Genomic DNA, 13,836 nt, shown 5'->3' with positions numbered 1-13,836 from the left:
TTGGCCTCCCCATGAGAAATTTGGGTGGTTCCTCTAACCTGCATTATAAGTGTTACTATATGGATTGTTTTGAGGTCGAGAATTATTACCTATGTAATTTAATTGCTCATTATCCATGTTGTGGCCATAAGGTTGGTATTCCGAATGGTTTGTTCCACCTCCACTTGCTTCGCACTGCATTACTGGGTGAACCTATGAAGAACTAAGAAAACCATCAATTTTCTTATTCAAGAGTTCTACCTGATTAGAGAGCATGGTGACCGAATCGACGTTATAAACACCGACTGTTTTCATTGGCTTTGTCCTCATGACTTGCCACTAATAGTTATTCAATGACATCTCCTTTATGAACTCATAAGCATCTTTAGGTGTTTTATTGTTGATGGTTCCGCCAGCAGCTGTGTCAACCATTTGTCGAGTCGAAGGATTTAGGCCATTATGGAACGTTTGAACCTGGAGCCAAAACGGTATCCATGGTGAGGGCACCTTCTCAAAAGGTCCTTGTATCTCTCCCATGCATAGTAGAGTGTTTCTAAATCCATCTGCACAAAAAAAGAGATATCATTACGTAATTTAGCAGTTTTAGCCAGCGGAAAATATTTTAGTAAAAATTTTTCGGTCATTTGTTCCCAAGTAATAATTGACCCTCATGGTAACGAGTTCAACCACTATTTAGCTTTTTTCCTCAATGAGAAAGGGAATAATCGAAGACGAATGGCATCGTCAGAAATGCCATTAATTTTAAATGTATCGCATAGTTCCAAAAGTTTGCTAAGTGAGTGTTGGGATCTTCATCCTGCAAACCATCAAACTGAACTATTGTATCATTTGAATTGTCGTAGGTTTCAGTTCAAAAGTATTTGCAGCTGCAGTAGGTCTAACTATGCTTGATTCAGTTCCTGTTAAAGAAGGTTTAGCATAATCATACATAGTGCTTAGAGCAAGATTTTGATTAGCCGTAATTGCAGGAGGTAGCTGATTGTCTTGGTTTTCAGCCATCTCTTCGCTTGGAGGTTGAGTATCGTCTTCTTGCTCGTTCTCTGTGTATATTAGGCTTCGCCTTATTTCTCTTTGGTTTCTGCGAACTGTGAGATCGATTTCTTCATCAAAAAGTAGTGGTCCTGAGGGGTTTCTTCTAGTCATAAACTATCAAAACTTGCCAGAAGAAGGAAAAAGAAAATTAGTAAATTAGAATAAAATTTAAAATAAAATTAGATTGCAAGAAAAATAAATGGCTAAAGTAATAAAAATCGATTGTTCTTAATATTTTAGTTCTCCAGCAACGGCGCCAAAAACTTGATCGCGTGATTTGGTGATAGGTTTTAAATATTTATATTTAATCGTTCTTGAAACTAACTATTATCGTGATGTAGGCAAGTGTACCTATCGAACAGTAGTAAAGTTTTAGCAAGACCGAATTTTCAAACCCAAAGGAACTAAAAGTACTAGTAATGACTGTCTTTTTATTATCTAGCCTAAGAATAAAGAAGTTTTGTTTTTAACTAAGTAATTATCTAAATCAAGAATTCACAGAGAATAGAATTTGGGTATTGCTTTCAGGACAATCGATTGAATTAAGACAATACCTAAGGAAAAATCCACCTAGATTATACTTGTTATTCTGGCTCCGAATCGGATGATTTATTCATTTAACTTGTTCCGTAGAGATCCCTAAGTTATGTTATTATCCCTATTCAAGACTAATAACGTCTAATCCCTAGATTGAATAATTGAGACCTTTCTCTAATTAACACCCTAGGGTTGCATTAACTCGATCTATGGATCCCTTATTAGGTTTCACCCTAATCGGCAAAATCTTGTCACCCTATGTCTAGGCGCAATCAACTCGCTTAATTATGACAAATGTACTCTTAGGCAGGTCTATTCCTCCTCTGAATAAGAGCTTATCTTGAATTAGTATCCTGGGATATCAAAACAAGAATTAAGAACACATAATTAAGAACAAGTTAAATATTTATCATACAATTCAGAAAATAATAAAAAGATTTGTCTTAGGTTTCATTCCCCTTAGGTATTTAGGGGATTTAATTCATAACTAAATAAGAAAACATCTCAGAATAATAAAGAATACAAAACATAAAGAAAACCCAAAACTCCTGAAGGGAAATTGAGGAGAGATCTTCAATCTTGATGATGAATCCAGCTTTTGAGATAGATCAATTGTCTTTCTTGGAGTAATTCCTTGCCCCTTATCTGTGTGTCCTCTTTCTTTCTCCTCTAGGGTGTATTTATAGGCTTTGGAATGCCTAAGAGCCCTCAAAATTAGCCTTTTCCGAATTGGACTCAACTTGGGCTCGGCAGGGACACGCCCGTGTGTGATTACTTCAGGCCGTGCTCGAGCCTGCCAAATTGACATGGCCGTGTGGTCTTTCCGTGTGAGGAGGTTCAAGCCGTGTTGATTTCGTACTTTGGTCCATTTTCTTCGTTTTTGGCCCATTTCTCATTCCTTTCGCTCTTCTATGCTCTCCTAAGTATAAAACATGAAATTAAAGCATTAGGAGCATCAAATTCACCAATTCTAATGGAAAATCATCCATAAAATACGTTAAAAATGGGGTAAAAATATGTATAAATTACGGTTTATCAATCCCTACAGGGAATCTCGAGCATGCTAAGTATAAGGATGATCGAGAAACGACGTGGCACCTGCCCTCCTCAGTACTGCCTCGTCTAATCCACCGAGGAGGAGGATCTAGAGGACATTACTGATGATATCCCTCCATGTCATGAGAACCTACCGTCTCGGCCACCACCCCCTCTCGACCAGTTCATGCGACGGCTTCATACGCTGACATCTCTGAGCGCTTTACTCAATTTGAGCAGCAGTGTTTTCAGCGCTTCGATAACATTGATGCTACTCTACAGCCGATTTGTCAGCACTTCCACATCTCATTGCCACCCTCACCTCGCGAACCATTTAGCGATGAAGATGTTTAAAAACTTTTATTTATTATTTTATTATTTTATGTTGTTACTTTTATTCTATTTTAAGACTACTTTTTATTTTTCTTTAAGCTTATTTTTATTAGGTTTTATAATTATTATTTTACAATTTTTAATTTCGACTATTTCATTACGAGTAATTATTCTTCTTTATATATTTCTTAAAAAAGTTCCTAATTCTATCACAGTTATAAAGAGCTCCAAAGCTCACTATTACTTAGGAACTTGAAACTCCACTGGGAAAGGTTCTCTACGACTGCCATGCCCTGCTCGACCACGACCATAGCCAACATGAGATATAATATTCTTTTGGCACAGCATTTGTGGAACCCAACCTCTACCACCACTAGAGTATCCTCCTCCACCCTCATCATTGCTTTGGCCGTTTATTCTCCATGACTCCAATTCAAGGAGTTCATTCATCATTCAGGAAGTTTCACTTCTCTCCCTATCTTATGATTATAAATCTATCTTTGTCAATATATCTTTCTTTGTACATTGAGGGCAATGTACATCTTAAGTGTAAAGGGTCTTTTATATCATCATTAGAAATCCCTGAACTTTGTCTTATTCTCACGTGAATCACTCATATCACTATTAGAATGAATTTTAATTAATTTATGATTTTTATTGATATGTCTTGAATTAAAACATAGGCATTTATGCATTGATTGTTTAAACTTTAAGACATTAGGGAATCAAGCATGATAAGTTGATTTTTGAAGAATTAAAAACTTTTAGGTTGTTTCCCTAAGTTTAGGTATTATCTTGAGTTGAAATTCACAAGTTTGAACATCAAAAAGCCATAATTTTTGTGAGATCTTGAGCCTTTAGAGCATATTTTATTCCTTTCATGATAACTTTCATTATGAGTGCGTCAGTTTTGAGTTGTTATTCTAGAACTTGCTTGATTATACATGTCAAGACCACACCATTTGATTTGATATGTCAAGATGATAAAGGCACTTAGGTTTAACCCACTCACTCCACAAAAACCTACCTCCATAATTAACCCTTAGTGAACTCCTTTTGAGCCTAATAAACCATTAATTGATTCACCCTTAATATTAACCCATAACCCATTATTGTTGAAATCCCCTAATTTGATCCCTATTTTTTTCGAGATTTGATTTGAACAAATTGCTTAGTTATGTTTTATGCTTCTAAATATTTGACTTGTTCTTAAAAAAAAATAATACTTACATACATATTAGTAGTAATTAGTTATTTTTGAGCTTAAGTGTTAATTCCATATTCTGAGAAGAAGCTCCCTTGTATTCAACTGATGACCAGTTATTTTCCTAGCTAGGTAATTTTTCAATTCAATCTCGATTCTAACATCTTCTTTCAGCTTGTGACCACACCCCCTAACCAAAGCCACGTTACAACCCTCTAAAAAGACCTTTTTGATTGATGTATCAGCTCAATATATAGTGGTGGAGATTTGATTTTCAAGCAAGCCTATGGTAATAACTTTTCATATTGACTAATGAGTGCTTTTATTGATATCTTTAAACACCTTGAGCGATTTGAGTGAATCTTTAGTGAGGATGTTAAACTCTGTGATATTTTGATCAAAGGTAATCACTTAGATGAGGGGAGACACCTATGTTTTCGTGATAAAATGCTCAACTTGGAATGTTTGAAACTTTGATGTATTTTTAGTTGAATTTTCAATGTATGAATACTTATGGATTATTTTTAGATATTATTGATAGGGATTATAAATTGAGAAGAATTTATTTTGATTATGAGTTGAGGATTTTTGCTTGAGGACAAGCAAATGCTTAAGTGTGGGGGTATTTGATAAACCGTAATTTATACATATTTTTATCCCATGCTTAGCCCATTTATGAATGGTTTCTCCTTAGATTTGGTGAGTTCGATACACCTAATCCTTTAATTTCATGTTTTATACTTAGAAGAGCATAGGAGAGTAAAAAGAGCGAGAAACAGGCCAAAAACGGAGAAAATAGGCCTACGTGGGAAATCAACATGGCCTGGACTTCCTCACACGAGCGCGTCACACCGTTGTGTCCATTTGGCAGGATTGAAGCACGACTTACACGGGTAGATTACACGCCGTGCCTATTCAACAGCCTTGACCACGGGCTGGAGCAATCACACACGGGCGTGTCCCTGCCGAGCCCAAGTATAGTTCTATTCGAAAAATGCCAATTTTTAGGGCTCTTAGGCATCCAAAAGCCTATTTAAACACTTGAGGAGGCACTTAAGAGGGGGACGCAGAGTAGGAAGCAAGGAATTACTCAAGGAAAGCCGATTGATCCATCTCAGAAGCCGGATTCATCATCAAGACTGAAGATCTCCCTTCAAGTTCCTTCAAGAGTTTTGAGTTTTCTTATGTTTTGTTATCTTTATGCTTTTGAGATGTTTTCTTTCATAAGTATGAACTAAACCCCCTAAATACCTAAGGGGAATGAAACCTAAGACGGATCTTGTTATTATTATCTTAATTGTATGTAAATATTTGACTTGTTCTTAATTATGTGTTCTTAATTCTTGTTTTGATATTCCAGGATATTGATTCAAGTCAAGCTCTAATTCAGAGGAGGAATAGACCCTGTCTAAGAGTAAATTTATCATAAGTAAGCGGAGTTGATTGCACGCCTAGAGATAGGGTGATAAGATTTTGCCAGATTAGGGTGAAACCTAATAAGAGAATCCATAGATCGAGTTAATGCAATTCTAGGGTGTTAATTAGAAAGAGATTTCAATTATTCAACCTAGGGTTAGACGTTATTAGTCTCGAGAGAGATAATAATATAACTTACGGATTTCTACGGATCAAGTCAAATGAATAAATTGTCTGATCCAGAGTCAAATAACAAGTGAAGTCTAGGTGGATTTTTTCCTTAGGTATTGTCTTAATCAATCGAATTTTCCCAAAAATATTATCCCAAATTTTCTTTCTATGCATTCTTAGTTTAGTAATTAGTTTAGATAACCAAACCTCTTAACTCTTAGGCTAGATAATAAAAAGGAAGTAAATATTAGTACTCGTAGTTCCTTTGGGTTCGACAATCCAGTCTTGCTGAACTATACTACTGTTCGATAGTTACACTTGCCTTAATCGTGATAATAAGTTAGTTTCAAGAACGATTCATTTATAAATTTTTAAAACCTGTTACGAATATAACGCATCACAGATGTTACAAATCATTAGAACAATTTGATGTTGTTTACAATAGCCATGATTCTATCAGAATACTACTTTAACAGTCTCAAAATCCTTCACCGTCAGGTTCTCAAAATCCCTCCTTAAGTTGGTAAGCTGCTGCTGCCTTGTCTTCTTTGTACCTTGAAACTCTTCCTTCAGCTTATCCCAAGCTTACTTTAGAGTTTCGTAGGCCATGATCCTAGTGAAGATCATATCAGAAACACCATTTTGAAGACACGACATTGCCTTAAAATTGTTAGCATGACCATCACTATGTTACCTGATTGTGCTATTGTTGGATTGGCTCTCAACGGTGGCTCGACATTCGCATTCACAACCTCCCATAAGTTGTAAGTTTGTAGGTAGGTCTTCATCTTAACTACCCAAATATGGTAGTTTTCACCATTAAAAACTGGTGGTGGAGGAGTTGTAAAACCAATTGGAGACATTTTAACAACAACAACAAAAAAATTGCCCTCAAAGATGACTGGCTTTAAATACCAATTGTTGGTTTTTCTTTGTAAGAAAGAAAGGAAAGACAAACCAAATTTAGCAATCAAATGTGACTTGTTATTTTTTTTTTTTATGAATACATAATTTACATACGAAATGTAGCCTTATATAAGAGAAATATTGACAAGTTGGCAAGCCTAGGAACTTGAAATTACTCATTGGTTGATTTCTGTCCAATCAGCACAGCTAAAATTATCCTATCAAATTTAAGATAAATAAAATAAGCTAACAACTTTTCTGAACAAGTTGGAAACTTGCCAACGTGTATCAAAAACATTGGGACAATCTGCAACAACTCAACTTGGCATAGTCGGTTAACACTTTGATTGTTTGCCCTTCAATAGCTTAGAGTATGCCAGTAAGACAACTCGTGCCTTGTTCATATTTAGACAATTCGCTAGATAGTCTTCCAATGGATGTTCACTAAATAGTTCGCCAACTGACAATCCTCCATTTTTCTTGTGTTTGGTCTGTCCGCCAGATGACTCACATCATTTTTGTCCACGGGACTACTTAATCTTTTGCACTTTTCTTATCCTTCATAAGTGCGAGCTGATGCATGAATGATTGTAACACCCCTCACCCATATTCAACGACAGAATAGGGTTACAGAGTATAACCAGACTTACAACTTAAAAAACCATACAATTGGAATAAAAAATCATCAACCAAATGTAATTCCAATCAAATACAATCACATTGTCCCTATTACGAGCCTACGAGACCCTAAACATAGTTTGAGAGTGGTTCGATACTAAACCGATAACTCAAAAAAAATTCAAATTGCAGGGGTCACACGCCTGTGTCCCCCAATCATGTCTCTCACATGGCCAATAGACACGCTCGTGTCTCAGGCCATGTGGACATTCGAAGTAGGACCACATGGCCGTGTCTTAGCCCGTGTCCAACCCCGTGTAACTCTCTAACTACCTCACAAGGCCAGATCACATGCCCATATGTCTAGCCCGTGTACTACTCGAAATGGCCACATACGCCCGTGTGCCAGGTCATGTGCTAGGCCGTGTGAAAACTAGAAGGTATACTGGCTTGTGCCACACGACCATTCACACGCCCGTGTGCTAGGCCATGTGGAGTAGACTGACTTGGTTTCTAAAACCACACCAGGGGATACACGGTCGTGCAACATAACCGTGTGTCACATACGGCTGAGACACACGACCGTTTCTTTGCCCTTGTGGATAAAAATATGTCATTTACCAAGCCAATTTGCCACCCAAATTTGCATGTACCTACACAACCCAAATAGTACAAATTCATAGCATAAATGAACATCTAGCTTAACCATAATCAATGCTAAATCATACCATTTCCAATACTAATAACCAACATGCTTATTAACTCATGTTTTACTCATTCAAAACATACCAAATACACAAATAAAAATCAACTAACTAAATATTTCCCAAATATACATCATTTTGCATCAATTCACTAGCACAATTCATATCTAATATCAACTATTCAACAACCATAATACCTATCACAAGCAATTATGAACTCATTAATAAAGAGCATTAACACATATATATATATATATATATATATACATATATACATCACCATCTTAGACAAAATAAGCCAACTCTCATGGCTAAACACAAAACCAAACTTAATATTTTACAAGCCAACACAAATGGCCAAAATACATATACCAAAAAGACCAAGTCCCTATACATGCCATATACTTAAAATACCAAAGCTCATAGGTACCAAGTGATAGGTAGATAGTGTGAAGCGATCTCCGACGATCCCCAAATTCGAGCTAGCTTTATAACATTATAAAACACGTGAAAATAAACAAAGTAAGCTATAAAGCTTAATAAGCTCATATAAAATAAACTCAATTCAATCCTAAGATTATAATTCAACAATTTGAATATATCAACATTTAGCATATATTAGCTAACAAACCTTTCATATACAAAATTATGATATTAATCACATTCTTCACAAGTTTCTTCGAACTAAAGTTTATACATGTCATGTACGTACCTGTACCATCTTATATCATTCTCATATTCAATCACATCTTTCGTTTACGGAATATAAGTGGGATACTCAAGAATCTCATCCAATAAATACCTATACCATGGCTCGTAGCCAAATAAAAAAGGTAGCTTCTATCAGAAGTACTGATATCATGGCTCGAAGCCAAATCAGCCGATATTCATGGCTCGAAGCCAAATTGATATAACTCGCACCCAAGGTACTAATATTATGGCTCGAAGCTAACTTAATGTATCCCCTAATGACATGTCACTAGTATCCTAAACAATTCTTAAAGTTCAACCAGGATTTCGAATGTCGAATTGTTGTCGAATCACTATCGAACATATTCATAGTCTGGTATTCACAATTTATACAATATCAAAGCATATGAAACAGTCGTCTCGAACGACCCGTGCAACCTTAACAGTCAATTAATGAAAATGAGCCCAAAGCCCATAATATGGCACATGTACGCCGACAAGGCCATGGCAATGTAAACCACACAGCCTGGCCCAATAATCTCCACACGTCTGTGTGGTTTACCCATGTGAGGCCCACGAGCACGTGGGGCCCACATGGCCCATTTCGGTCCAACATGGCCTAAAACGGCCTAAGCCCATTGAATCACTCACAGAGGCCTCTACGATCGAACGCCCATGTTTTATACTTTCGATTCACCACACGAGTGAGCCCATACTCATGTAGCGACACTAGTCATGTTTTTCGGCTTTCGCCGATTTATGATTATAGCAATGTGTTACACACCTTAAACGAAGATGTGCGAGTAGCCTACGAGCCCAAAGCCTACATTCAATCAAAATACTCCATTAATCAATGACAATAGGATTAACATCTCCTCTTCATATTTATTGTAAAAAAATTCACTAATACTTGCCTTTTTCGTACTAATGAAGATTCCCCCCTTAAATCGATACACGCAACTGATTACGAACTCTTTTAGAGATTACCTGTGTTTCGAACGAACTTATTAACTAACACAGTACACACATATAAATTTAACCAAGTGCATAACCACTTATCGAAGTTGCAAAGCCGAAACTAGGGAAGGAAAGTAATCGGTTCACAATCCTCAAAAAGATCACCACTACAACAAGGCAGAACTAGTACAATCACTCCCCTAACAATAGTCGGTCAGAAAAGAAGGTGTTAAAAGAAAACTATAGATTCGACAGAAAGGGAAAAGGGGTGAACAAAAACAAAATCTAAATAGCGGCACTTACCACTCGATCGATTGAGAAAAAGCAAAAGAAAGAGTCAGCACACAGAGGGTAAATGAAAGAGCAATAGTTGGCCAACAAAGATTCAATTGCACTTGAGAGAAGAAGGAAGAAGGTAGGAAAGAATTGATCACCCCAAGATAAAGTTGAAAGGGTTTGAGAGATAAAAATGCAATAGGTATTCGGCCAAAAGGAAACCGTTTAAGAAAAAGTGTGAAGGAGAAAAAAAATGTGGACAAGAAGGTTAGAGAGAGGAGTAGAATTGCAAGCAAAAAGGACCGAAAGATACCCGAAATAGCACAACACGGCTTCAGAAACAAAAGAAACCAACCACAATTTTGCAAAAACCCAAAAGAAAATGGAGAGAAAAGAACCCTGAAGACTAGACAATGCCGAAAGTATTAGAGAATAACAACTCAGTCGAAAATCCCTATGCCCACTACCAATTTCAGCACAACTCTACCTTACCTCAAACTCCACTTTTTCCTCCCTTATCTCTCTCCTAGAATCTCTCCACCATAATCTACTCAACCACCTATTCAAACTTCAATCAAACACCTCAATTTCAGTCAACCAAGGACACTTCCCCAACACCTGTAGCAAAAATAAAATGCTCTATTTGCCTTGCCAAGACTCAAACCTTAAACCCTAAGAAACACCCCACACGCCACTCACCTCTAGACTAGCAAGCCCTTTGTGACATATTTTACCCATAATAATTTAAAAGTCTACTAACTACAGCAATGGTTAATTTCCTAAAAACAAAGTTTTTGCAAATGCCCAAGCTTGAACCCAAGACTTCTAAGGAGCTTTCCAGGACACTCAACCATTGAAACAAGCATGCATTTGAGTTACACAACATACAGAAAATAAGTACCTATATTTTTGGGTGTTACAATCCTCCAAAGGGTCAAACCCTAAGGCTTTCTCCAATGGATCTTCTTCAAAATTGCTTTCCATAGAAATCAATGTTTCTAACTCTTCCATAACTGAACACTCTTCTGTCGAATCGGGAAATTTAATCGCTTTAAGAATGTTAAAAGTTACTTGATCATCTTGAACTCACATGGTGAGTTCGCCTTTCTGCACATCAATTAACGTTCTTCTCCTGTCTAGGAAAGGTCTCCCAAGGATAATTGGCACTTTTTTATCTGCTTCAAAATTAAGAATAATGAAATCAGCAGGAAAAATAAATTTATCGACTCTTACCAAAACATCCTCAATCTTTCCTTTGGGGTATGTTAAAGATCGATCCGCTAGTTGGAGCATCACAATTGTAGGTCTTACTTCTCCTATCCCTAGTATCTTGAAAATAGACTTAGGCATCAAGTTCATACTTGCTCCTAAGTCACACAAAGCTTTACCACAGTAAGATTCACCAATGTTACAGGGTATCGTAAAGCTTCATGAATCCTTTAATTTCGGTGGCAGCTTGTTCTACAGGAACGCACTACACTCCTTTGTCAAGGCGACAGTCTCATACTCACTCAGTCATTTCTTCTTGGATAGTACATCCTTCATAAACTTCACGTAATTCGGCATTTATTCTAAATCCTTCACCAACGGAATATTGATGTGTAATTGCTTCAAAACGTCCAAAAACTTCTTGTAACAGCCCAATTTAGAACCTATTCAGAACAGTGGTTCAGGACCATGAATCTGAATTAGAAAAATATTTTAAAATTATTTTCTATGTTTATTATGTGTGAATTTATATCTATGAAATTTTCGTGTTTTAATTTTGTTGTTTGAGTGTCGATTTGATAAAAAGGGCTTAATCGCGTAAAATGAAAATTTGATGGTTTATTGTGTAAGGGCTGAATTGAATTTGTCTTTATAATTTGAAGCATTTATGTTGCAATTAGGCCATTGAATATATGAATGGATGGTAATGGCATGCATTATATAGTTTAATTATTAAATCATTAAGGTTAAATATGTAAATTGATTAATAAGTTAATATATTATAAAACATAAAATTAAAATCCATAAGTGTTCATCTTATTGGTTGACCAAATATCAAAAATAAAGAAAGAAAAATAAAGCCTTTAAGGGTTTGGCCAAAGATTAGCTTGATTAAGGTATGTTACTAGCTCAGTTTTTGATAATTTTTACATTTTTCAGATTGTTGCAGTGTAATGTACAAAGCCCATGCTTGAATTTCTGATTTTGATGAATATTTTGAGTTATTCCATTAATGAATAATTGAGCTTTGTGATGTTAGATGATGAATTATGAAAGATATGTTTTGGATTAATATTTTTTGTATTGGATTTTTTTTTGAGTAATTAGGGCTAAATTGCAAAAATAATAAATTGAGGGACTAAAATTTGAAATAAATGAAATGTATGGACTTGTATTAGCATGGGTAACATTCGACCTAAGCATGGCGTGTGCAAATTTTGCATGTTTTGTGCTTTATGAAATTTGGACTAAATTGTAAAAAGTGTAAAATGTCAGGGGTAAAATGGTAATTTTCTTGTTTATGTGTTTTTGGACTAAATTGAATAGAATTATGTTTAAATGAGTTTAATTTGAATATGTTTAGACCAAGAACTAAAGAAATCAAATTTGGATTAGGGAAAAACCAAAGTTGTCGAATAGTCGTTCCGTTCCGATTAATGTTGTCCGAGGTAAGTTTATAGGCAAATAGATGTTGTAAATTTCAGTATATGTATATTATAAATGCTTAGTTGAATTTTTATAATTGTTTGAGAATCTGCCGAAATGATATATGTTTGAGAGCAATAGTTACGTGTTCTATTCAATTGAGTTACGACATTCGAAAGCCCCGTATGAGCCTTAGGAATAGATAGGATATATGTGTCATGACATAGGATTCCGATATATGATGTGCGAGTAAGACCATGGCATCAATATATGTGTGCGAGTAAGACCACGTTTAATACGTTGGCATCGATATGTGACTCCGATATAAGTGTGCGAGTAAGACCACGTTTAATACGTTGGCATCGATATCTAAATTTTGATATATGTGTGAGAGTAAGACCATGTCTAGCACGTTGGCATTGATATGTGATTACATGTAAGACCACGACTGGGACGTTGGCATTGTACGATATGTGTGATTATCTGAGTATCCTATTCAATTTCGAATGGTTCATCGGGTAATGATAAGTTGTGATCGAATGTATAAATCGAGCTAAAGTGATCAGGTATGAGATAGTTGATTACTTATTTGGAAGTAAGGTAAGTTAGTTATTTGATATGTGATGCAAATTATACATGATGCTAATGTAAATATATGTATAAGTATGTGATATTAAATTTTGATTCAAAAGTATATGCTTATGAGTGTATATATATTTGGTTATATAATGGTACCATGGTTTTGAAATTTAATATTACTTTGATAATAGATATATGTATATTTGGCTATGGTTTATACATAGATAAATACATGTGAACTTGGTTGATATGCTTTGTTAAGGTTTTGTTATGTGAGTTGGTATTAAGGTAAATTCGGTTATGGCATATAGAGGAAGTGAAGTTGATATGTTTATTAATATTGAGGTTTAGTAAGTTTGATTATGGATGAGTTTATTTTGGCAAAAAGATTAAAGATATATGTGTGTATTTAATGAATGTATGTTTGGCTATGATATTTGACTATCTACGTTTGGTTTATGATCGCTAGAATGGATATGTTTTAACTATTATATGGAAGTCATATTAAATGACCGAATATATATAAATTGATTTAATTGTGTATATGAAATTTTGGCATGATTTATAGCCTATGGAATTGACATGTTTTGATTTGGTTAAATTATATGAAAAATTATTAATCATAGTCGAGTGAGCAATGTATGAATTGATTATGTTGCAAGTGAAATTCGATCATTTAAATATGATTATATGTACTTGTAAAATTTTGCTTTGTTAACCATGAGGTATATTTCAACTTAGGCT

General features: G+C 35.4%; 1 non-coding gene across 1 annotated transcript; it reads left to right on the top strand.

Annotated features, from left to right (window-relative positions):
• Positions 1-468: 468 nt before the first annotated feature.
• Positions 469-572, top strand: LOC128289978 (small nucleolar RNA R71). Its single transcript, XR_008279618.1, has one exon. It is a non-coding gene; the product is annotated as a small nucleolar RNA R71 (small nucleolar RNA).
• Positions 573-13,836: the final 13,264 nt, after the last annotated feature.

This window comes from Gossypium arboreum, chromosome 2, assembly GCF_025698485.1.
Source record: "Gossypium arboreum isolate Shixiya-1 chromosome 2, ASM2569848v2, whole genome shotgun sequence".
NCBI classification, from domain to species: domain Eukaryota; kingdom Viridiplantae; phylum Streptophyta; class Magnoliopsida; order Malvales; family Malvaceae; genus Gossypium; species Gossypium arboreum.
Note: the sequence above shows the minus strand (reverse complement) of the source record. Positions and strands in the feature narration are given on the sequence as shown.